General features: G+C 28.9%; 1 protein-coding gene across 1 annotated transcript in view; it reads left to right on the top strand.

Annotated features, from left to right (window-relative positions):
- The first annotated feature begins 10,436 nt into the window (after positions 1-10,436).
- Positions 10,437-26,399, top strand: part of LOC108906353 — a 68,622-nt gene continuing 52,659 nt past the window's right edge. The window contains exon 1 of the mRNA XM_018709586.1: positions 10,437-10,471. The gene's annotated coding sequence lies outside the window, so the exon portion shown is untranslated. The remainder of the gene's footprint in view (positions 10,472-26,399) is intronic.

The following is a 26,399-nucleotide window of genomic DNA, read 5'->3' as shown; positions in this document are numbered from 1 at the left end:
GGAAGACAGGCCAAACACACATCTTAAAATTATTTTTTGAGCTACAAAAAACGTTATTAGTAATTTTTTTTATGTTGGTATGACAGTCTGTTAAGATTTTGAATTAAACTATGGAAATGTGAACGCCAATGCAAACATTCATCAATACGTAGACCAAGAAATCTCACACTATCAGAATCTCTCGGAATAAGACAATTATAGATTTTAATGTTAAGCGGTTCACAATCTTTTTATCTGCTTTGAAAACGTAATATTGAAGATCGACTTGATATATTTTTTCATTGTATGAATGACATAAAAAAATTGTTTGTCTAGTAAATGTAATCCATATCTTGTATATGTTTGATAGCTTATTTGTTTTATCTGTCTGTTATTGTTTATCCTTAAGTTTTTTGTCTGGATTTTATATTTTGATTGCTCTATGTTATGTAGTATTTATATTTTTATATTTAATGTTAGTTTGTCTTTTTCTTTTAAAATTTAGTTAAGGTTTTCTGTTTTACCTTATCCTATAATTGGGAGTTTGTCCCGTTGGATATTGTAACTTCTAAATAAATAAAAAATAAATAAATAAATAAATATTTGTGTATTATCGGGCTTCAAATACAAAAAGTTTTGAGAAAACCACTTATCCTTCTCTGACAGCATATTCTTACATTTATTAGTTAAATTTTTGTCTAATTTGTCAGATAAAATGGTTGAGGTGTCATCTGCGCATAAAGTAAAATATGCTGCAGTAGATAAATTTGCCAAGTCATTAAAGCACAACAAGAAAAGGACAGGACCCGATATAGAGCTCTGTGGTACACCTAGTGTTGTACTTCTTGTATTCGAATCAATATTATTTATAGACACGACTGAATTCGGTTAAAGAGATTGGAATTGATTACAATTTACATTAACAGAAAAATATTATCAATCGTTTTTTAATTAGACAGAGGTACATTACCTACCCAATCCACGTCAATAGTAATTAATAGCGGAAAACAAGACTTCCACCTACTCTCTAAAATTTGTATGTCATTTTTTTTATTTACTTTTCATTAGTAATTTAAATCTGTTAGCAGAGATGAAACATACCTGTATATAAAACTTCGACATTTGGTTCGTGTTATCTCTCCTACAGAAAATCATTAATTAATAATCAAAATTACCTGTTTAGCTGACTTTGATCTAGGGGTCTAGTGATATTAAATAAATAAATAATAAATAATAGTTACATATAGATTATGTGACGTTGATGAACTAATAAGTTTAAATTTGTTGCTTAATATTTATTAAAAGAAACAGCACTGCTACTAACTATACAAAAGTTATTTGTTTTTTTTGTTGTATTTTTAGTTTATTCCATGATAATTATAAATTATTTGTTTGACAGTGAAGAAAAAATAGTAACAAATATAAAAACACCTTAGTTTACAATGAGGAAAAACTAGTAACAAACTAAAAGAAAAAAAATTGAGCTAATAAACAAAAAACTACTTGCATACCCATGCTGGACTAACATTGTTTTTTTTTTAGAATATATGAATAAAGCAATAGTAAAACCGATGTTAGTCCAGTTATTAATAATTTTAATGCCTTGAGGCGTAGTGGACGGGGATAATGTCGGGTTGCCTATAAAGGGGGAAATCTCTTAGTTATTTTACACCGACGTGTGTAAAGGTACTTCAAATTTAATATTTAAATTATGTTGTTCGCCCGTGCGAAACGGAATGCCCCCTTTATGGTCCCTAGAATTACACTTTTGTAGTGTAAAGTGAATGCGATTCACTCTTGGAGTACTACTATTTAACCACCCCTAAAAATCGAGTTTAGTATAAAGTGAAATGACTAATCAGTTTCGCAAACTGTGGAGGGTTAATCCGTTTTATTTCGTTTTGCTCGTTAATCTTTCAATCACCACCATCGTATCTCTGTATTAATAGCTAACGTTCGTGATACAGATTATAGATATACGAAATGCGGCTGTATAGAATAAATTCGTCAAGGATACTATTTCTATCTGTATCGTTGTCAGATTAGAATTTATTTTATATTTGTGTCATTGTACCAATTTGTTATTTAATACTTCTTTAATATTTTGTTGTGTGAGTAAAATGTGATACATATTAACTCTTCAACCATCTGCTTCGCTGTCAAGCAGCAACTTTATCAACGTAGTATTTACTTAGTAGTATCTTTGTAGTATACAGGATGACTCATTAATAATGGTACAAACCTTAATAAAAGATTGCTAACCCCAAATTATGACAGTTGAACTGAATTGTCTTATTCGAATACTGTTCCTTTTCATTCTACAAGGCGTTAAAGTTAAAAAAAATATTTTCGATTTTTTGTAATATTTTGAGGAACTCTATACGAATTATCTTGATTTACACACTCATGATTTCCAAGGTGGTAATTACGAATATGGTAATTGTGTTGCAGTCACTTCCAGGAAGCGCTGGTTACATTCCCTGACTGTGTAAAAAATAAATTTAATGCAAAAAGAGTGAATTCCTGAGCGGCTTTTGCCTGACCCAGAGACAACTTATTTATAACGCTGTTTTGCACATCCTATTTTGTTAGTTGTAAAGAGCAACTTTGATACGTTTGCTTGAATCAATTAGAACCTATATCGACTATATTAACTTCTAAAATTAACGTTTAGCAGTATCAATTAGTTGCAAAAAATGAACGAAATTAATTAACAAATACCTGGACAACAATTTCACGGTAATCAAATCAGCCTTTGGCACTCATGTTGCTCATTGCATTGACCGTCTTTTCTGTAAATTTCATCAACATCCATCACTTGTTGTAATAATAATGAGCAATTTTCGAAAACTAATTTTTCCGCGTTCGACTTTTATTTTACAGTTAACAAATTGGTGAAATGTGACTTTAGGTACCTTAAATTGTAGGTAATTTAATTGCCTCCAACAAAAACTTAAAAATTTTTCGATAGGTCGTATAGATTTTCAGTTAACAAATTGGTGAAATGTGACTTTAGGTACCTTAAATTGTAGGTAATTTAATTGCCTCCAACAAAAACTTAAAAATTTTTCGATAGGTCGTATAGATTTTCATAGGCAGTAAAAAAAGTGAAAAAACACGTAATTTTGCTCATTATTTGCAATTTGCCAACTTTTTAAATTATCTTTCCACATACTCTTCACCGTTATAAAGAGCAACAAAATATTCTATCTACTAATATTTTTTTTACGTTCAATCTTTAATTCGACTAGACTAATAGTTAAAAAATAAAACAGATATCAAGGTAAAGGTAATATATTTTGACATGTCAAATATATTTATGAATTTCTAAAATCACTTATGAGATAGTTCTTAATTTAACTGTAAATTTTTTAAAACTAAATAAAAATATTCGTAAATGGAAGGGGGGACTGCAACTTTATATATTACATTCAAACTCACACAATAAACTAGTTTGTTTAATTCTGATCTATATCCATATTTTTTAAATGCCGATGGTATTTTTTGATTATTACGTTTATTGGGGTTCCAATCGATACCAACCGAATTTACTGCGAAGTATGGACAAATTTATACTGCTGAATATCTTGTTGTGCTGAATTTTCAAACCTATACACGAATATTTCTTAAAAATTACGGTGTTGGTTAAAATAATATTACATTCATTACGTTCTATATCAAACTGACAATCAAATAATGTATATTATGATCAATGGAATACGCGACATATTATGAAGACATTTTATTTTCAAGAAATTGGTTCAAAATTACTTACTCAAAGCAACATACCGAACCACCTTGCATTTATACGAGTATACGTTAATGTGATACAATTTTAAGAAAATTGTACATTAGCTCAATATCTTTGGAAAGTCCAATAGCATATTCAACTAGTTCTTCTATATTCGCGAAATGTACCCATTCCTAGGCGATAGAATTTTGTTAGTTTTTTTTTTTTTACAAAATAAGAACAAATGAAACAGGTGATTACATATTAACAATATTATACTGAGGTAATTTGATATGCTTGCTACAATTGTGAACATTTAAAAATCAGATTCGTACCTACGTCCTAAGGTAGTTTAATTTTATTTCGTCCAACCACGTAATCTCACACATGAGTAAACATTATAAATTATCATTTCATCAAAGAATGCATAAAAATACAATAACATAAAATATATCTTGATTTATTTAAAAGTGGAAATAATTTAGTCTGATAAAAAATATTTGTAACTATACTTATATACTTTCTTAATTTAAAGCAATATAATAATTGTATTCCAAAAAACACTGACAGAATTGAAGTGAAGGAACATTTTTAATTTTTATTTTATAGAAAAAAGTCATTTCTATTAAAAAATTGCATTTGTGTTCGAATACAGAAAAATTAGTTTAAAGTTAGTCAGCATATACAAAGTATTATTTAAAAGAAAATGATTGAAAATGTAGTAATTGATTGTGTTTTTAGAACTCAATAATGCTATGTAAACCAGTCTTTTTCCAATATTTAATAAGATGTTTGCAGGTCATGCGTAAACAATTATTCAATAGAAAATTAACATTTTTACTATTCTATCTAAGTAATATGATACATATTTTTGTGTTTGAAAAATTAAGTCGATCAGCGGTAATAAAATATTTTCCGTACATTTTTCGATCCTTTGCATAAAAAGGGAACTTAATTGATTTAGGTTTTAACCCATGGGCGCATATTTTAATTGTAAACAACTTTTCTAGGTATATTTTATACGAAATTGGTACTTTACCTGTACAGAAAATAAGTGTTTTTTGATCCTAACAAGGCCAACTTAATTTTTCTTTTAAAAAATATTGTACAGAGTATTTTTATAATCAAGACGGATTGACATCTTTGATTAAGACGATCCGGAAACGAAAACATCCTGTTGATTTTTTCATTTGGATACAAGCGGAATTTTTAACAATATTGACCCTTAAAAATAAAAATAAACAGATTTCCCCTCCTTTTGATCGCGGAACATATTTTACTTTTACGTTATGTTAACAAGAGTTGCTTTCGAGCCGGATAATTCTGTTCACAACTTTGAACAAGCCAACATAGATAATTAATCGCTTATCAAAATATCGTATCAACTTCTTGGTGTGCTACTCAAAAGTAATGCGATACAGATAGCTACACTGCAAAAAAATCGGTGTGAGTGAAAGCACTAAAAGTTCCATACATTCTAAGATAAATTTTGGAATAAAGTTTGATAGCTATATCCGAAATGTTCCTTTTATCTCTAATATCTGGTTGTAATGTTATGTGTCTGTCGGCATCACAATGTTGACAGAATGTTAATTAGGTACTTTCTTTCTGAAGTGAATGGTTAATTTAAAGGCACAGTAGAAAATAAAGTTGCTATGATAGAATGATATACAGCAGAGAGTCTCGTAGGTGTTTAAAAGGATTATAATCCTTTGTTAAACATGTTATGATTCGATTGTGACATTAATGAATTGTGGTAACAGAAGTGCTTTGTAAAATTACCAATTTAATTTTATAAAGTAACTTAATTATGTACCAGTATGTGTTATAACTTGAATGTCATAAAAAAATCAAATTTGAAATAAAGTGGCATGATGTCAAAAATAATTAGTGAGTATTACTCAATAATTTTTTTTTCTTTATAGTATTAGTTATTAGTTATTAATTAATAACAATAAATATTACTGTTCTCTAAAAAAGTAGTCTATCCCGTACTTTAAAAAAAAAATTGTAAATATTGTGTAGAATGTAACAATCTTCTTAGCCAAATATACCTTATTCCAAAGTTATTTAAGTTTATAAGATACAATTCAATATCTAACTTCAGTGACGGGCTACTATCATATTCAGAAAACTTAACTTTTCACCATTTGTCAACTACATATTATAATATTGATGAATTAAACAATTAATTGACCAACAGTTGACTAACAATAATAATTAGTTGATTACAGTTAAACTGGGATCAACTATGTTGGAACATAGTTCTCGATAATGTTAATTTATAATTAGCAAGAGGAAAGCTAAGAGAAGTTTTTTAGAAAATAAACTGTATAATTCAACCAAGATATTAGAAGTATGTAGAATGTATGCGCTGACGTATGACTAAGATAAGTTTGGTTGAATGACAATAATTTGATGCCAAGAATTCACCCCTTGTACATTTAACTGGATACAAAAAAATAGCATGCATCACGCTCTAAGAGAAACGTGTTGGTGATTGTCATTATTGTTAGGTACATTTCTTTATTACGACCTATTTAATTAATGAAATAAAAATGTCTTTGACGTAAATAACAATTCTTCAATCTATCTTTTAAGAAAACAGTTACGAGTGACATTAATACATCAGTTAGAAATGTAACAAACCGACACAAATAAGTTTGCATCTTAGACAGCTGCGCCTATGTCTTATTCCTTCTATTCCAATGCGTTCTCTCTCAATTTCGCGCAGTTCTACCTGGGACAGAAATGCAAACTTTTTTGTGTATAATTTATATATTATATGAGATTGACCACTTTAAAAAATAAAAAAACTGATAAAAAAGAATTGTTTATGATATTCACAATCAAGTGTTCAACAAGGAACAGGAGAACTAGTTGAATATGTCAACGTCATAAGGGGATGTTTCCCATTTGAAAATTGCATGTGCTCTGTTTTATTTGCACAACTGCTTTCCTAATTCACTTTACTAAAAAAGAATATTTATATTTAAGAATAGAAGTTATAGGTTTTTCATATATTTCTAGATTTAAAATATAATTTTGATTTATTTACCCCTAAAAGTCTCTAGAGTCAGTACAACTGTTAGGATACTTTTTGCGGATTGTTTATTACAACTACCCAAGGACTCCACATTAATTCAAAATGCTTGTAAAAGTACCTATTAATATCACCCTTGATTGCTGTCTTGTCTATATAAAATTTACAAAATTATGGAGGTAAAGAAATAACTCTCTATACTAAAGTGCCTCCGAACATTCCTTGGTAAAAATTAATACAAAAAGGACAAATTAACTAAGGGTCAATTCTCTACAAAAATATATATTTTTTAATTCTTCCAGTAGGTCAGCTTTTTATATTAACCTCAGATTTGTATTAAAATATTTGTACTTAAATTTTATACTACGAATCCTGTTCATTGTAGAACACCTGAAGAAGAGGATACAAAATTCTCGAAAGCTTGAGCAGAAATTAAGAGTATTCTTTAGATTGAATTGCCCAATTATATAATCAATGATGGCTATACACCTAAAAAGGCAAATGTTTTTACAAGAGAACAAGTCAACGATTTTCTCGTTCAGGCACCCGATAACACATATTTGCTAATGAAGGTAGTGATGATCTTAGGCATTGCAGGAGCATGCCGTTCTGATGAGTTATGCAAACTTACTTTGCACAACGTCAATTTCGAAAATTTCGATGACATTATTGTAGTTCCAATTCCAGATTCTAAAAATGGTACGTTTATAATTACTTCTCAAGAAATATATCAAGATTAAACTTGAAATTAAAACTGATGTTACAATCAACCAGTCGGCAATAATACCCTTTCTATAATTCTTATTCTATGATAAGATTGCACAGTTTTTGAAACTAGAACATCCTGGAACATATACAGGCCATTCATTCCGAAAAACATCGGCAACGTTACTGGCTAATACAGGAGTTGATGTATTAGCAATCAAGAGACATGGTGGGTGGAAATCAGCCACAATAATTGCAGAAAGTTGTTGCTGACGTAGGACAAAAACTTTTTAGCGGGAAAAAAATACTATTAGAAGTTTCTCTGCGGACTATTGTTCAGAAACGTGTTATAAAGAAAATATCAAAAAATCAGCTCGAGACTAGTTGGGAAACTTTGTTAAAACAATGGTCAAAATTATGGAAAAGTAGTTTTTCGACTGGCGTAAAAAAACTGTTATTCATAGAGAAAAAAAGGTTTATACAAAAGAGGTAGGTATTTAATAAATCTGTAAAATAAGACAAGTCCGATTAAATTCCGATAATTTGTTTATGCGCAAGAGCTCAAAAATGGTCGAAATTGTCCGCTTTTTTCAATTGCTAATAATTAATGTAATTTTCATCGCAGACACTTGTAATTCAAGATTTTTGAAGCTTTTTGCGCCCTTAATAAGTGGTAAAAATTTCAACTCAAAAACTTCATTAGCTTGGCGTTGGCGGAATTTGTTATCTAAGAAGATGCTATTTTCAATTCATTTTTCCCAAGCTCACATGCGTTGTAGGGTTTCGATCATTAGTTGTTTTTGTACCTAAATAGTTGTATTGACATATGCATTTACTGATAATTTAATTTTTCAAATTTAATTTGTTTAAAAATGACTGAAAAAATGTTAATATTTATAACATCGTTAAGTGCGCATGCTAAGCCTCGCCTTCCCCACTCGTTCGCTAGACCAAGTAATAAAATGCATCGCCGCTATCTTCTTTTTCGAAATTAAATAGTTGAATTCACCTTAATGTTAATGTAGGACATGAAAATATAGCTCTTAATGTATACTCTCTCCAAATTTCGGCTCTTAATATTAATAATTAAGGTCACTACGATTAAATAAATAAAAAAAAATATCTCAGCTTCTAATCAACTTACAACAACGACTTTTTTTTTTAATTCAAAGAAAACTAAAGTAAAGAGGTTACTATTTTATTTTATAATAATTACCTATCTTAACAATTTAATAAATATTAACATTATTTAGTCAATTTTAAACAAATTAAATTTGAAAAACTAAATTCTCAGTAAATGCCTATGTCAATATAACTATTTAAGTACAAAAACAACTAATGATCAAAACCCTACAACGCCTGTGAGCTTGGGAAAAATGAATTGAAAATAGCATCTTCTTAGATAACAAATTCCGCCAACGCCAAACCAATGAAGCTTTCGAGCTAAAATTTTTACCACTTATTAACGGTGCAAAAAGCCTAAAAAATCCTGAATTACAAGTGTCTGCGATAAAAATTGCATTAATTATTAGCAATTGAAAAAACGGCAATTTTCGACCATTTTTGAGCTCTGTGCATAAACAAATTATCGGAATTTAATCGGACTTTTTTCATTTTATAGGCTTATTTAATACCTACCTTTTTTGTATAAACTTTTTTTCGCTATGAATAATAGCTGTTTTACGTGAGTAAAAAAAAAACACTTTTCCGTAACTTTGACCACTGTTAAATCAAAGTTTCCCAACTAGCCTCGAGTTGATTTTTTGATATTTTGTTTATAACAGGTTTCCGAACAATATTCCGCAGAGAAACTTATAATAGTATTTTTTTCCCGAAACAGGCTCTTTCATGTGTATAATGACTGGTCTAACGGTTTAAGTAACAGAAATGAAATAGCCAACAGGATTCTTTACAATGACACTCAACTAGGTTCTAGTAGTACGTCGCATCATACTGTATTAATGGATCAGTTAGATAATATTGAGCCTCCAGAAAAATGTGACGTTAGTAAACGCGAGAGGAATAATAATCCAGTTTTTATAAATGTTACTAAATGTAATAACTGTACAATTACCGTAAATATTCATTCATAATAATTAATAAAATGTAATGTTCACCTAATATTTCTATTTATTTGTTCATAAAATATGTATTTATAACTCGAAACCGCTTTTTTCCCTAGGGAGGTAAGTTACCTCACTTACCTACCGTTGACCATAGCAACTTCCACTTCTACGGTAAAATCCACTTACCTCCTTAAAACAATGTATTAGTAGTCTATTTACTATATTGGGAGCAGATAAACATATTTATGTTCCTGATAAAATTTGCAAGATTAAACATTATTCTTATTGCGAAATAACCTTAATAAACTAAATATATAGTTGAAACGCTGAAAAATTTTGCAAAAACATGATTTATGTATTTGTTTGTTACAACCGTCTTTTCTATATCCGGAATATTTATTTATGCAAATTACCCACTACGTTGGTGAATTGAAAAAATAATTTTATAAAATTATTATTTATGATTGATACATTTTCCAGGCATGTGAAGCTGGCATTTTGAAATTTAATTTGAATTAATTAGTACGGACGTAATTCATGAAATAAATTTAACACTTTGATAAAATACGTAGTTAGCCATCAAAATCGTAGTTTATTTTATATCGGCAATTATAAATGCATCGCATTTGCTTAATACAGCGAAGCGATCCAGTTTTTTCACAGGAAATTAACCACATTTCATGGACCCAACCACTTACTTATATTAAATTTCGAACCTAATTTCAACCTAGATGTGTAAAGTGACCTTCTTCTTAAGTGTTATGAATAATAAAAATTGAAATGAAATTATATTACTTAACCCTACCGCATGTGGGAAGTTATAGTCACTCCTCCTGATTATTTCCATGATTTGAGGCGCATGTACAACAGACATTCTCTTCACGCAACAAACTGAAAACTTTTGTTGCAGTCTCCAACAGTTGCAGATCTGTCAAGCTCAAAAGGGAGGTAAGTTTAACGTGCATGTACGTGTAGCGCTTCTATCAACTTTCGAAAACACTTTTGCCGGTTCCAGTATTGCCTTTAAAATATAGCGTGAGTGTATTTTATTAATAATAATTTAAAGTGGATAACTGTTTTTCGTACATTTGTGTTCCTCTGAAAAGCACGAAAGAAAAAATGATTTTTAAATCGTTTGTGCTTTATCTGACTCAAAAATAAACGTTGTACTTTATTTGAATTTTGCGCGTTGCCGACATTTTCTTGACATTAAATGTATGTTACCTATTTTTCCATGATAATTGGTAATAATTTCGACCTCTTTACTAAAATATATATATATAACAGAAAACTGTGCAAATTATGTATATACCAATTTTTTTATATACTGCTAAAACCATTTTTATAGATTATACTTTTGGGAAAATTAGGAAAGTATTTTGTCAATAAGTAAGTGTTGAAATCACCGGATTATTTGCAAAAACGTATTCAGAAACTGACTAATAAATCTTCTTTTTTGTAGATACTTGTAAGTATAGTATTTTGCAAAAGTAAACTAAAAGTAACTTCAGTTTGCTAATATGTACTTTTTAAAAGTTTTCTGCTAAAATACTAATAGGTCTTTGTCAAACGCGTTTCGAAATACCCAGTCGCAAGCCTTTCAATAGTTTGAAAAAGATAATTTTATAACATTTTACTTATTTCTTCTTCAGATTTATTTCTTACGTCTTCTTCACGCAAAAAATATCTTAAATCTAGAATGATGTATTTATATATACGCAAAGAAATATATTCTTGATGCTGATATACCACAACCTTAAACTTAGGAAAATATCTTCCATTAAGAATTATTTAATTGAATAAATTTTATTTAGTTTAAGATTGCGGTATATTAGCATCAATAATATATTTCTTTGCGCATAAATATACCATTCGTGATTTAAGAATTTTTTTTCGTGTTGATGTAATAAATAAAAAAATTGATTTTCTGTTTCAAATTTTTATTTTGCGATAAAAATTCAAATGTAATAGTTTGAAATAGTTATTAAATTTTTTGCTTTCCAAAATCCTTAAAAATGTATTTTCCGTTTCTCATTTTTATTTTACAATAAAAATTTAAATGTAATAATTTGAAATAATTCTTAATTTTTTTTTTCCAAAATCCTTAAAATTTTGAAAACATTTGCTATTTAAAATCCATTTGCTAAAAACTGATTTTTTATGCAATACTTTCAGCATTAGAATAAATCAACTTTATACATGCCAATATTTTCAGATGGAACCGAATTTGATTACGATTGTCACTATACAGGAATTTTTTAAGTTATTAGACACAAACAAATTCAAAATCAATGTGAAAAGTTAAATGAATATTTCAACATTTTTATAGTTACGATAGATTTTTTGTTGTAAAACAATGTTTTACTAAAAGTAATACATCTAAACATTCAAATTTTCAAAAACAAAACATGTGAGTCGCTCTTTCTTAATTTTATAATTCTATTTAAAAAATCAGGATCCATTTTTAAGTGATTTAATGAGATTTTTCTTAACCAATAGTTTCCAGTAAAATAACCAAATACTTTCTCTTGTGGATACCAAATTGGATTTTATCATATTTTCTAATTTGTTCCTTTTAGGTGTATTTTGAAATATTCCAAAAATAAAATGAAGTAGGATTGGTATGGGAAAAATAATTTTACATCATAAATTTATCAGTCGACCATAAAAATGCCATCATGATAAATGATGTACGGGAATTCAAAGATCAAGAAAGCAAAAACACGAATAAAAGAAAAAATATTTGTGATTGTTCACGAATGCCATAAAACTACAATACTTCTATACAGAATGGAAACTGGAAAAAATTCTGTAACTTAATAAATAAGGTTTGTCGCAAAATACCTGAAACACGTCAATTTTTATTTTCAATGTGGCATATTACAAAGAGGTTTGATTTTTTTTATTTTAAGGCTATTTAAATTGCAAATACAATTAGATATATATATATTTTTTGTTACTTCTTATAAGCAACGTGGCGGAAAAAATAAAATAAGGAAATGTTTACTGAAACTACTTTAAGGCAAAAAATTTTCAAAATACCCTCCTTGTTGCAGGCATACCCTAATCGATCATAAAAAGCATTCCGAACATTTTGTAACACTTGCCCAATGTCGTCCCTGATTCTTTGTCGAAGCTCGGTGATGTCGTTAGGTTTAGTACCATAAACCTAGTTTTTTAGATATCCCCATAAAAAAATCTAATGGGGTAAGATCGGGTGATCTTGCTGGCTACTCAATTGGGCCCCTTCTTTCAATCCACCTATTCGGAAACACTTGGGGATATCTAAAAAGCAAGGTTTGTGCTACTAAAAGCAACTGCCACTTAATCTAACGACATTGCCCAGCTTCAACAAATAATCAGGGATCAAATTAGGCAAGTAACGTCGGAATTGTTACAAAATGTTCGGAATGCTTTGTATTATCAATTAGGGTATTGTCAGCAACAAAGTGGCACTTTGGAAATTTTTTGCATTAAAGTAGTTTGAGTAAACATTTCCTTATTTTATTTTTTCCGAAACATTGCTTATAAAAATAACAAAAAATACGTAATTTTATTTGCAATTGAAAAAGTATAGTAAACCATGATCGTAATTGATGCCTCTCTTGCTTTAAGTTACATGTCTTAGGTTAAGTATATTCATTTAACTCCTACACTTTACCGAACTATTGTATCTTTCTTCTTTTTTTGTTTTTTGTTCTTCTGATGTTATTGAGTTTTTTATATTTATATTATGTACTATTTCAATGTAATTTAGCTCTATAAGTGGAATTACTTCTGTTGGGCTAATGAATTATTATTATTAAAAAGCTACAACCTAGCCTTCCATTAAAAAAAAGTTGGGGGTTGCTGAAATAAACAGACCCCTTTGTAACTGCCCCATTGAAAATAAAAATTGAGGTGTTTCACGAATTTTCCGACAAACCTTTATTTATTAAGTTACAGCATTTGTTCCGGTTAAACTTTCTACTCTGTATAGATCTATTATTAGTTCGAAAAAAAATTACGTGATAACGAACAGAGAGAGTTTCTCAAAACGTTGACTGTTTAATATATTATTACAGTTATTTAAATTTTTTCTTCTTACTTGGCAGAAACATATAATTAAATAAAAAGAGTAACTGAAAATTTAACAAATAAATAATTATTAAGAACAAGCTTTCCATTTGTGTAAAGGTCATTTATTTTTGACAGAGAGATTGAAACAAAATTTCCTCTGTGGCTAAGAGCGATATTTTACTTCCTAAAATTATGGAATAACTCATGAATTTGCTACGTAATTGTGAAGTGCATTTTTGTCGTAAATTAATTGGTGGTTTTATCTGTTCTTTAAATATACGCTTTAAAAATAATTTTGACTACCAGGCTGTGTTAATTTTTTGATTAATTTATGAAAACCGTATTTCTACAAATAAATTACTTGTAATTAGTTGGTGTATTTAATGTACTGTTTGAAGGGGTGTCCAGTGGCCTGGAAAAATGAAAAACGTATGTATTTAGACAACTGTAGATACTTTGGTGGTGAAACTCTAAATATTAGGTATCAATCAAATAATTCAACTGGTGGTCATTTATTTTGAAAAACATGTTCAGTAATTCAAGTCCATTTTTTATTACTTTATCGTATAAATTCAGCGTTTTCAGCCTTTCATCCCAATCGAGGTTGAAATTTTAAAAGGATGCGCATTAACGTATTCTCATATTATTTCATTCAAAAGTGGTTATATTTGAAATTCAAATAACTAAGAGAACTTGAAAGTTTATATGTATAGTCAATGAAAAAATAAACACAAATTACATGTAATGCTTACCAAAATAATAGAAATAGTTGCCATAAAAAATTTTTCTCAGATAAATCCAGGTTTTTGAAAAATATAGCTACGCAAATATGTCTGAAGATGTATATTTTATTTTTAGCACTTGAATTTTTACTCTATTGGAAAGGTATTCAAATAAAAACATTTTTTCCTAAAACCATTCTATCAAATGGAGTCTCTGTTCTTTGATACCTAAAATCTAGGTGTGTAAATTTTTAACTGTTGATAGTGAGGAAAGCAACTACCTACTCTAAGAAACAATTATTCACATTAATTTAGTAATACTCAACACTTGACACTGTCGTTTCAAAATAAAATTTTTTTAAAGTTGTAGAAGTTACTTGACGAAATATTGCTAACTAAAATGTAGAAACACAATTTTTCTGTAGTAGCTATTTTATGTGATGGACTTTGTCAAAGGTGATGTTAGAATGAAAAAAATATGAGATATACAGGGTGTACCTAAATAACACCAGAAAAATATAAGGGATGATTCTCTGATGAAAATTAATAGGGGTCTTTGGTATAATTTTTTTTTAAAAAAACTCTCCCTGAAAAGTTACGCCCCTCCAAAAAATGAATTTTATCTGTCAAAAAAGCTACACTTTTTAAATTTTTTCAATCCTGAAGTAATTTTGTAAGGGGTTGAAATAATTAACCCCTATGACAAAGAATAATAATAATAATTCAGAATATACGCAGTGTTCCAATATTCTCTTACCTACCTGCAACTTCTAGAGATTCTTGAGATAAAAATAAAAAAAATGAAATAATACAACAAATAATTAAGCTCATATCTTTTTGCAGGTAACCTAATAACTTCTATACTTGTTTTATTGGAGTATTTTTTTCTCGTGTATTTCATGTCTCTAATTAATTTCTCTTAATTAATTTTATAAATCATCACTAACTCTTCTTCTTTCGATTGATGTTTGATTAATGTTCAAAAATATGATTTATGTAATTTTGAAAAACGAAATATGTCGTCGTTTTGTCGTTTAGAAAATTGAAATCTATAATATTTTTTCAGAAAAATTATTGAACTATCAAATTTTTTGTAAAAAAAATAGCACTCATCTCAGATTTCTCTTACTAGACTATCAAATCTGAATAAAATGATTATGCTTGTTTGAGAAATATAAAATCAGATGTGTTCGATGAGTTATTTCAGATTGAAGTAAATCCCAAATTAATGCGGCTAATTTAATTTCTTCTTGATTGAATTACATATGTTATTGAAAATGTAATCATTTTCGTAAGGGAATATTTGATTACAAATTTCTGTTCCATTAGGTGTGATTTATTATTTATTTTCAAATAATAATTAGATGAATTCGATAAGAAACTAATATTCATAATTTTCAGAATCAATCACAGAATCTGATATATTTTTTGGTTTGAATTACGTGTATTATCTACTACAAGTTCCTGAACTCCACAAGCGTTATTTAATATTTATTAATGAATAATCAAATTTTGATGACAAATCTATAAAATAATTATTCGAAAACCCTAGAAATGCAAAAAACTTGAAAAAAGTTCCAAAAAGTAACACATACATAAGTACTGACATACAAAATTTTATTTTAATGGAACAAAATCATTTAAATCGACAATTTTGAAAGCAAGAATCTGTTTACTCCCGTGTATATGGAGTATCATATAAACTAGAGGCAGGGCTTATCTATATTTTTTATTGTTACAGCTACTTAAATATAGGGAGAATTTATTTCTTTATTTTGCTCAAAAATTTCATATAACAATTTTAAAGATAGGTTTACATAAATCCGATTTACAACAAACTAAATGTTTCATTTTTTTATATTCACAAGAATAGTTTTTGCGTCAGCATTACTTTAGAACGTCAGAACTTTTTAAAACTTGAACCACAGCATATAAAACAATTATTCGCTGTGCTTGAAGCACATAATTATTATCGAAAACAGGTTCACAACTGTTATAAAAACAATAACTCGTATATATTAATATAACATATTGTTTTGCTATATACTATATTTTCTGTATTTCAAGTAAATAGGAAGATAAAACGGGACCGCATGCGATTCGGGGAGCGCGATCGTAATCTCTGGGGTCGTGTTACAATACTACGAAATTGTAATCCATTGAGGAATTCTGGGGATTTTAAATGTCCTCGCAAAGCTTTCCTTTTTTGCTCCTAAATATATTTTTCCGGACGTCCGAAAAGTTTTTGTATTGTTGAACATTTTTGTTCTTCGTTATGTCATTTGGGATTAGAAACAAGTTTTGAATTAAATAATTTATGCTGATTTGAAGGTACATAAATCTGAAAATTGAATTCAATTGCAAGTTGATCGGAGATTACAACAATTTTTACCACTACATGTGCCTACCTACAACTATTTTAGTTTTGAATTAAATGTACCTATTCGATTATAGACAAATTCGCTAGTGAATATAGATATCATTAATGCATATGCAACATTAAATTATTTATTTTAAAATACACAAACTAGAGTGATACGTAGAATATGTAATGTGATGTTTTCCACTTTTTAAGTACATTACAACAGTAAAAAATATGAAACTACTATTTTAAGTTCTAAAAGTAATAAAATGCATTGGGACGTCATTATTTGAAAAAAATAAATCCATTGTCAAACGTACCTAGTTGTTTTTAAGACAGTTTAATCTATTACATTATAAACAAAGTTAATAGAATCTGTTATAATAAAATAGAATCTAGAAATTATATAATTATCTATTATTAAAAAGGATTGTAAGGTATTTGAGACTCATTTTTGAAATTTTTCTTTCATTTTAACATTGCCTTGTTAAAAAAAATTCGTCTCAAAGTACCATTTCAATCGGACAGCATAGAGCGGGAGATTGTCAGCAAAGTGGAAGCAAATATTAAAGACCTAGGGGATGAAACAGAAAGATAAGACAAAGAGGAACCAAAACTTTGCAAAAACGGTACAAAGACTGCCACTAAAAAAACAAGATATAAAATATAGTAAAATTTGAGGCTAGTGGCTCAAAAATACCTGTTAGAGAAGATCCTAATATAGAGAAATTGGTAAACGTGATGAAGAAAGTTGATAAAGAACTAGAAGAAGTTCTATAAGTCTATGAGATCCTCAAATTGCCCTAAATCCAATATAATTTTTGAAAACCAGTAAAAAACATCTATTTAACAAATTTTATGTTTCTAGTTATCAAAATGTCCACTAATGTATTTGTGACATATCTCAATTTGCTACAGTGCTCAATTTATCAATGATGGTTTTCTTCCATTTGCTTCATTCTAAGAGATAATACCGGAGAGACTGTAAAGACCGGAAATATTGGACTTATAGGGATTAACTAATTCCTTTCCCAATAATGTTAAAAAATAAATATTTTTAAGAAATTAACATCTCCATTTTCTTTGAAGTAGAAGAAAACTGTCCCATATGACATGGGAACTGTTAAAGTTTCTTGAAGATTTAACTTATACCATCAATTCGATTTCTTTATATTGTTGAAGATAAAATTTTAAATTCGTTTTCAATCGAGGTGTTGAGATCACATTATTTATTTAAAAAAATGAGCTGTCACGTACACATTAGGGATGACTGTTTTACATCAAAGCAAGTCTGAATCAAAACAAAATAGACCTGTCCGAGTGTTCTGTTTTCTTTCCTTTAAATCAAAAGCAAGGCAACCGCTGTAAAATTTTATGTAAATTGTTTAAGTGGTAGAGATTATTTTAAATAATCTAATGACGACAATAGAGATTGGATTGGATCAATTGTTACTTACAATTAAATATACGAAAAAAGATACACATTTTACAGATTTAAAATATTCCCATCTCCCGAGAGCATTTTTCTTGTATAAGTCCACTAAATTTTGTTTTAAAATCTAAATGGAAAGAAGTAATAAACAGTTTTACCACTGCAAAAAGTATATCTAATTATAATAAACCTTTATCTTATATTAATGAAACTCATTACACATATATATGTACATACAGAGTGACCCATTTGAAAGCGGGCCACCCTCATAACATTTTTATTTATGGAGCGATTTTGACGAATTTTTTTTTTAAATGTAGAGGGGGGAAAAGTGTATTTTGGGGCCAGTTCTCTTTTAAACTAAGGCCTACTAGATCACATTCAGAGGCTGAAAAATCCAGAATCCATATTAGCGATTTTTTTAGAAAAAATCTACGTACGCCACTGGATTCGGCGTGCCCTGAAATGGATCTGTACCAAATTTCATGAAAAAATATTCAACATTAACGATTCTGCTGTTAAATTGCTGTCAAATTGTTTATTATGCATAAAGAAACTTTTTATCTAATAACCCATGCGATAATAAATCAACCACAACAAATATTTAATAACACATTTAATAGACATCATTATACCAAAATATAATGAAACAGACAGAAAAATGAACGAGAAATTAACAAAAAATTTACAGAAAATACACTAAAATAAAATTAACACACATGAATTAAATTAAATTCTGGAATTTTCAACTAAATCTTCATTTAATTGAATGCATTTATTGTATTGTTTTTGAATGTGTGCCATAACATTAGACAATTGATGTGTTGTAATTTCAGCGCATGCCTATCTTCTTCTTTCGCGCAGTTCTTCTGCATTCATTGGACGAGTGTAGTAAACTTTTTCTTTAATGAACCCCCATAAAAAAAATCTAGGAGAGGCAACATTTACAAAAATATTCATTCAATTAAATGGAGATTTAGTTGAAAATTCCAGAATTTAATTTAATTCATGTGTGTTAATTTTATTTTATTGTATTTTTTGTAAATTTTATGTTAATTTCTCGTTCATTTTTCTGTCTGTTTCATTGTATTTTGGTATAATGATGTCTATTAAACGTGTTATTAAATATTTGTTGTGATTGATTTATTATCGCATGGGTTACTAGATAAAAAGTTTCTTTATGCATAATAAACAATTTGACAGCAATTTAGCCGCAGAATCGTTAATGTTGAATATTTTTTCATGAAATTTGGTACAGATCCATTTCAGGGGACGCCGAATCCAGTGGCGTACGCAGATTTTTTCTAAAAAAATCGCTAATATGGATTCTGGATTTTTCAGCCTCTGAATGTGATCTAGTAGGCCTTAGTTTAAAAAAGAACTGGACGGCGCTTGGCCCCAAAATACACTTTTCCCCCCTCTACATTTCAAAAAAAATTTCGTAAAAATCCCTATATAAATAAAAATGTTATGAGGGTGGCCCGCTTTCAAATGGGTCACTCTGTATATTAATGACTAGATATTTTTTTGCTTTCTTTCTCTGATGAGTTTTATATTCTGGAGTTTGTAAACGTGATTAATCAATCCTTATATTTTCCAAATAATTTTTTTGATTAGGATCACGCTTTTAAGTTTTCTTTAATATTGCCTTTGATATGGTTTCTTCTAGAAGAGATGTCCTTAACCTGATTTAAAAATACAGCGTGGTTGCATATAAGGACACCAAGCTGTGGTCAAAATTTGTGTACACTTCCAGATAAGCAGTTGTTACATTATCCTATTTTATTACTGTTCCTATCGATAGACACATAGTTAGTAAAATACCAATTAGTCAAAGAGATCGTTTTAAGAATACTCGTATAAAGGAAGGTGTAAGGACCTTAAGGAATAGTGAGGATTAAGGGAAAAATAATCTAACACCCTATATACACATATGTAGATAACATAAGGTTTAATTTATCTGATTTCATTAGCTATCATGTCATAAACTTATGTGTAGTGTATTTGAAAAACAGAGAAAATTAAATACTCAGATTTGAGACAATCGTGGGAATACCACTTTTTCTTTTTAGATTTCATGGAAGTATACAAACAAATGCTTTATTAACCACATTAAGGTAATATTCCCTTCAAGCAATATGTAATCCCTATGTTGCTATCGTGAATTTCATAAGTAAATGTGACAGAGAAAAAGCTACAATATGTACGTAGGACCGTCGAAGTTTCTTTAAATTATAAACAAATGATCATGTTAGTCATCATGTTATATTGATGTCATGAGGATATGGGCCAATATTAAAAAATTATGTTGAAGGGTTTCAATAAAAACTTAACTCAATTCTTTAATATACACTCTACATTTCTTCAAAGTTCCTTTAATTATTTGCTTCATTAGAAATAGCGAAATATTGATTGACTTAAAATCTTTTGTCCAAGAATAAGCAGGATACATTTAAATAAAGAGACACAGTTGTTACCAGGTAATTTTGATTGTAAAATATGGAAATTATGTCAAATACACCGTAATCTAACGTTATTTTATTTGCGAGTTTAATTCGAAATTAAACAAAACAGTTTTGTTTTTAACTACGGAACCATTGAACCAATTGTTTCCAAATTTAGTCCAAAAATATGACCCTCAATGAGTAGTGCTTACTTACTTAATTACTTACTTTTTATTAATTACCTACTTAAAAAAAATAAATAAATGCACGCCTTTCGTAGACACTTCTTAGAGATATAAAATATTTTCTTCATTTCAACTGGTACATTACTATAAGAAATAAAGCTACTACACTATTTTTACATTATAATGTTTCCTTATAAGGGCTCTCTTTGCCCATCGTAGGTGCCGCCTATTGAAAATGCGTCGCACGTACATGCATTTTTAATTAAAAAAATGTGGGAGATATGAGTCTCATCAGAAATGACCATCACATTGGGTTCTCTAAGCCGCATTTAGTATTAATATTTAATCCTTTTCTGCTTGACGTGACAATGCGGTCAATCCCTTAAGGGAATTTTTGGAGGGCTGCCGAGCATGCATTTGTTTTTCGTCACTTCAAATTACGTTTTAAAAAAAAGTGGCGACCACACGGTGGAAAATACTTAAAGTTAGAGGCAATTTCGAAAGCGTAAAAGTAATTACGGGTCACGGGATTATAATTGTAAATTTTAACTGATTTTTTTTTTATTTCAGTTTAGTCAATTTTCATAACAGCGAAGGTTAAGTAAAAAAAATATGTAAAATACTGTGATAAAATAAAAATGCAGTAGTATGAACTGTGTAAAGAAAAGTATTGTGTTAAATAAAAAAAATTCAACCTTTTTTTTAAATCTTATTAAATGAAGTCAAACAATGTTCATCGACACCAGAAATCTAGGTATGTAAAATAAACATTTACCCTTAACATATTTTTAAACTACCTTTAAACCTTTAAACTACCTTTAAAATATCTTTACCCTTAAAATACCTTTACCCTAAAAATACGAGGAAATATATCTGTAAAAAAAAACTTGAAATAGTTCAAAGATATCCTGTATTCTTGCTGTTCTATTATCACCTTTAATAAAGACTAATCAAGTAAATAACAGGTAATAAACAAAGAGATCTTTTGTTTTCACATTTTCCATAGAGTAGTTGTTTCCTGCAATATCAGCAGTCTTGTCGAGAAATCTTTAGCTAATCTAGATTGTTTGACATTGTTTGCCTCCATTTGATAAAAATATGTTTTCTAAAAATAAATTTGATTTTATTATTCTCAACTTTTCAGCGGTAATTTGAAATTAGATTTCCCGTAAATAAAAGATAATGCTTTTTGTTGCACGCAAACCAATTCCAATTAATTCCAAATGGTCGTTAAAAATTTCCATTATTAAACGAAGGGTTCAGAGGAAAAGTTGCCTATCCCTCAAATTTGAAAAAATCAGATATTGCTGTCTATGAGGTTCTTATGTAAGCTAATTTTATTTTGCCAAAGTTGCCTAAGCATTCTCTACACGAATAACGTGGTGACATCTATCGTCAACTGTGGCAACAAGGAAATTTAATTTTTAGTTGAGCCACACTTGCCTAAACGCCTTTAAAATGGCTGCCTCTGATGAAAGCAGTGAACATGTTTTTAGTGCTTCAGGTAAATCCAGTGATCCAGACTATGAACCGTGCTGTTCGAATGTACCCAGAAAAAGTAAGTAAAACTCCAATAATTGTTTCTTTATATATAAACAGATGTGTAAATACAATAACCATGTATTAATAAAGCATGTTGGTTAGGCATCTTTGCTATATTGTGTTTTTGTGGGTTAGGCAAGTCTGGTTCCAATAATTTTTATGAGTTATGCATGATAATTTTTTATTTGCAGGAGTAAATATACTATGTAACATATTACTTCAACCCAGCAACAATATGAAGAAATTAAGTGATGAGAGCGACGACTCTTACAATACGGATGGTTTTGTGCAGGAGGGAGGACAAAAACAAGTGGATAAAGAAAATATCAGGTCCAGAAAGCGTTTACTAAAACCTGATACACATAAGAAAATTATTCTTATATTACTATTTCTAAATGGCAAAGAATTAACGGAGGAAAAATTTCAACACTTAATGGATCTGATTCTATACATCCCTTTAATCCACCATAATTTTTACAAAAACTTGAAAGGACATCCTGATGTTGTAGATTTCATAGAAAATCCAGACATACGGAACTTATCCGGCTCTGAAGAAATATCAGATTAAAAGTGTTTTATCACAATGTATATGTTTTTACTTTAATAAAGTTTAATGTGAAGGAAGTAGTCATTTTTTTGGTAGAGTAATAATTGCCTATTCAACAATTTTTGTTGTAAGTGAAAAAAAAATAAACAACTTTTTCTATTGTTCCAGTACACGCGTTTATATATTATCAAAATAAAAGTCTACAATGAAGTAAAATTTTTAATATACATTACAAATATTTTACAATATGCCTTCAACTTTAACGAAGCTTTGCTCATTTTCATCTTATTGTGGCTTAAGCACCTTTTCCACTCAACCCTTCATTAACAATCTTCCAAATTAGATACGTTCAGAAGTAGCTTCAAGTCGTCGGCAAAAAAACAGATGATTAGATTTTAGAGACAGAGATAAATCATTAATAAATTAAATAAAAATAAGTGACCCTAAATTTGACTCTTGGGATACTCCAGATGTCGCTATAAAATTGTCAGATTTAAATCTGTAATATGAAACATATAGTTCACGTTGAGAAAGATAGGATTTAATGAGAAGAATCAGATTATCGTTTAAGCCAAATAAACTTAACTTATTAAGAAGTATGCCATAATTAACTTTGTCAAAGGCCTTCGAGAAATCTGTATACACCACATCAACTTGTCCCTTGTTATCCATATGATATGCTGTATACTGAGTATATTGAGCTAAATTGGTTCCCATCGATCGTGTCGGAACAAATCCACGTTGGTTTGGTGAAATACATTATATAAAAACATCTCGAAAACCTTTGCGAAGTTGGACAAAATTGAAATAGGACGATAATTCCTCAAATTCGCGGGTTCGCCGCTTTTAAGTATACGTGTTGCTTTCCAAACATCGGGAAAAGTTGCTGAAGAGACTATAATAGTAATAGTAGTAGTGTAATTAAAACTCCCGAGCAATCTTTTATTAAGAAACTGGGAATTTGATCATCTCCGCGTGTTATTTTGTTTTTCAGCTTCATAATAGACGTGCAAATATCATTCTCAGTAAACTAAGAACTGGATATTTATAGTTTTACTGTACCTTAAAATTTACTATTAATTTTCTGTTCGTGTACTTGCATATTGTTCACGACGATATTTTTAATACTATAAGGACACGGTACATCTTTATGTGAGACTATTGTAATAACATTGTGGATAACTTACAACTTATTGTGGTTACTGAATATTTTAAACATTATGTCTCACCGAAAATATATATGTGCTTAAACTGGATGCATATCTAGAATATTGCAGGAAAAATTCGATTTAAACAATATACAGACTTTTCTCAAGCATATAAAATTTCCTATTGATGATTGCACATTTTTTGTGATTTTTTCTTTTCCTAAATCCACTTCTGTTTATTTATTTTGTTATATTTAAATTCTAGCAACTACATCCTGAGGTATTTTTTTTGTATATAGTGCCTTTCTGGATCGATGCATTGAACTAATTACAATGACACAATTGAATATCCATGACCTACTGTGATAATCAGTATCACTTATATTAAATTTCGTCAATTTATAAATCAGCATAATATTTGCAGTTCTAAATTTATTGTTTGTTGCAATTTAAAAATCTAGAATACTTTCGAAATGCCTTAAATTGAAAAATTAGCCAACTGAGTACCTCAATAACTTCGCTAATCGATAAGTATTTAGCCTGTATTTTCACTTATACCTTTTTATTTTGTGACGATGTGGGTAATAAATCCGAAAATTTAACCTTTAGATAATAGGATTGTTGCTCGTAGTTTGCTTGGTTTAATTAATGTACATTATGTACTAGATTGAGGAAGTAGTATGTGTATATAGAATAATGGTTCTTCTGTTAAATCAAGGAAGTGGATACACCTAATATTGTTAATTCCATTTCCAAAATTGATGAATGGAGGAGGAATATACCAATTTTTTTTTAAATATCTTTGCAAAAAGCATTTTTAAGCAGATGAATATATAGTTTCACAACAGAGTCACAAAAATCCACACTTCCTCTATTAAGTAACTGTTAGCGAGATTAAATTGTTTATTGAATATAGCATCAAATTTTTATCCCTCTCTCTGTCTCTTCTATAAATACAAATTTATAAATAAGACTGTTACTTATAGTGGAATGAATTATTGTCAAAACTGCATTTTCTTGAGTTAGTAAAATCATTTTAAAAACATTCTTCCTTAAAAAAAAAAAAATAGAAATGCTGTTTGTTACAGGGAGTCAGTTTTTTCCCATTGAAAAGACACTTTTCTAGAAAGAAATTAATTTATTCACCACTGGAAAATACGCATTACAAAAGCAATCAAAATGAATATCATTAAAGTATTTTTCACATTTATAACATCGGAGATGCTGAGCGTGTGACCATCTTACAATAATATTCGTTATGTTATACATCAGGTGACACAACTAGGTTGATAAAGTTGCTGTAGAAAAACATTTTAAATAACTTCAAAATTGCTTGTTTAAAAAAGTTCAAATGAAACTTCTTATAAGTCTTTATATTATCGATAGAAACTCTCTCAAAGGGAAATTGCTTCTTCTTCCTCTACAGTGGCGGAGAGGAAAGGAGATATAACCGAAAGGCATATTCAGTAATATAATATATTCTTAAAATTTTCTTCGAAAGAGGGTACTCTTATTTGATATCGATAAGGTGTACCATTTTCGAGAAAATGAGTAATAATCATGTTTATCCATTTGGATGATGTGAATTTTGAAAGTCAAAAGTGCTATGGGCAGCTTTCAAATTTTGCTGATGTATCAATTAAAAAAATAATAAAGCAACTGGTAAGATCATTATCGCTAAAAACAATTTTTTTTACAAATATGGTTGAGAATTTATCTTTAGCTTCCAAGATGAATAGATCTTAAGTATGGCATGGCATGGCATAAGTCTCTATTACTAGTGTGAATATCCACCATCTTTCTTCCTTTCTATGGTATTTTTGATTTTCTATAACTACTCAGCAAAGTATCCACATAAAAGTGTATATTATCAGTTTTCTCGTAAACAGTGTATATTATCGATATCGAACAAGAAAGTCTGCTTTGTGTTTTTATAAGGCTCTGTTTCAGAAAAATGATAAATGTATTATATCGAAAACACCACAGATACAAAACTCTCATTTACTTGCTGCATCTCCACCAATGCGAATTCCAAAAAAAAATATTATTTCTCTCTCTTAATCAAAAGACCTGTGCCTAACTTTAATTGACTCTAATAAGCAGTTTTGGACTTATTTGAAAAAAATTGTATATTTTTGGCAGTACCAGACTGTCGTTCTGAAACTTTATTGCCAAGCTTTTTAGGATTTATGTTCTTAGGAAACTTTTTCCCTAAAATCTCCTGTTTCCTTTTAGCAGGATATTTTAGAAACATCCTGTATAAGAATTGCAAAAAAAATATTGAAACATACGAATATCATCACACTATGCATCCATTAATATACAAATATTTATACATTAACGTTATGCAAAATAGGAAATAAATTATGATTAAATTTGTAATAATTTTATATACTGATCATAATTACATACAATAGTTTAAAAAAAATAACGAA

Source organism: Anoplophora glabripennis, unplaced genomic scaffold, assembly GCF_000390285.2.
Source record: "Anoplophora glabripennis isolate ALB-LARVAE unplaced genomic scaffold, Agla_2.0 scaffold139, whole genome shotgun sequence".
Taxonomy (NCBI): domain Eukaryota; kingdom Metazoa; phylum Arthropoda; class Insecta; order Coleoptera; family Cerambycidae; genus Anoplophora; species Anoplophora glabripennis.
The sequence above is the reverse complement of the archived record's forward strand: the minus strand, read 5'-3'. Positions and strand labels throughout refer to the sequence as shown.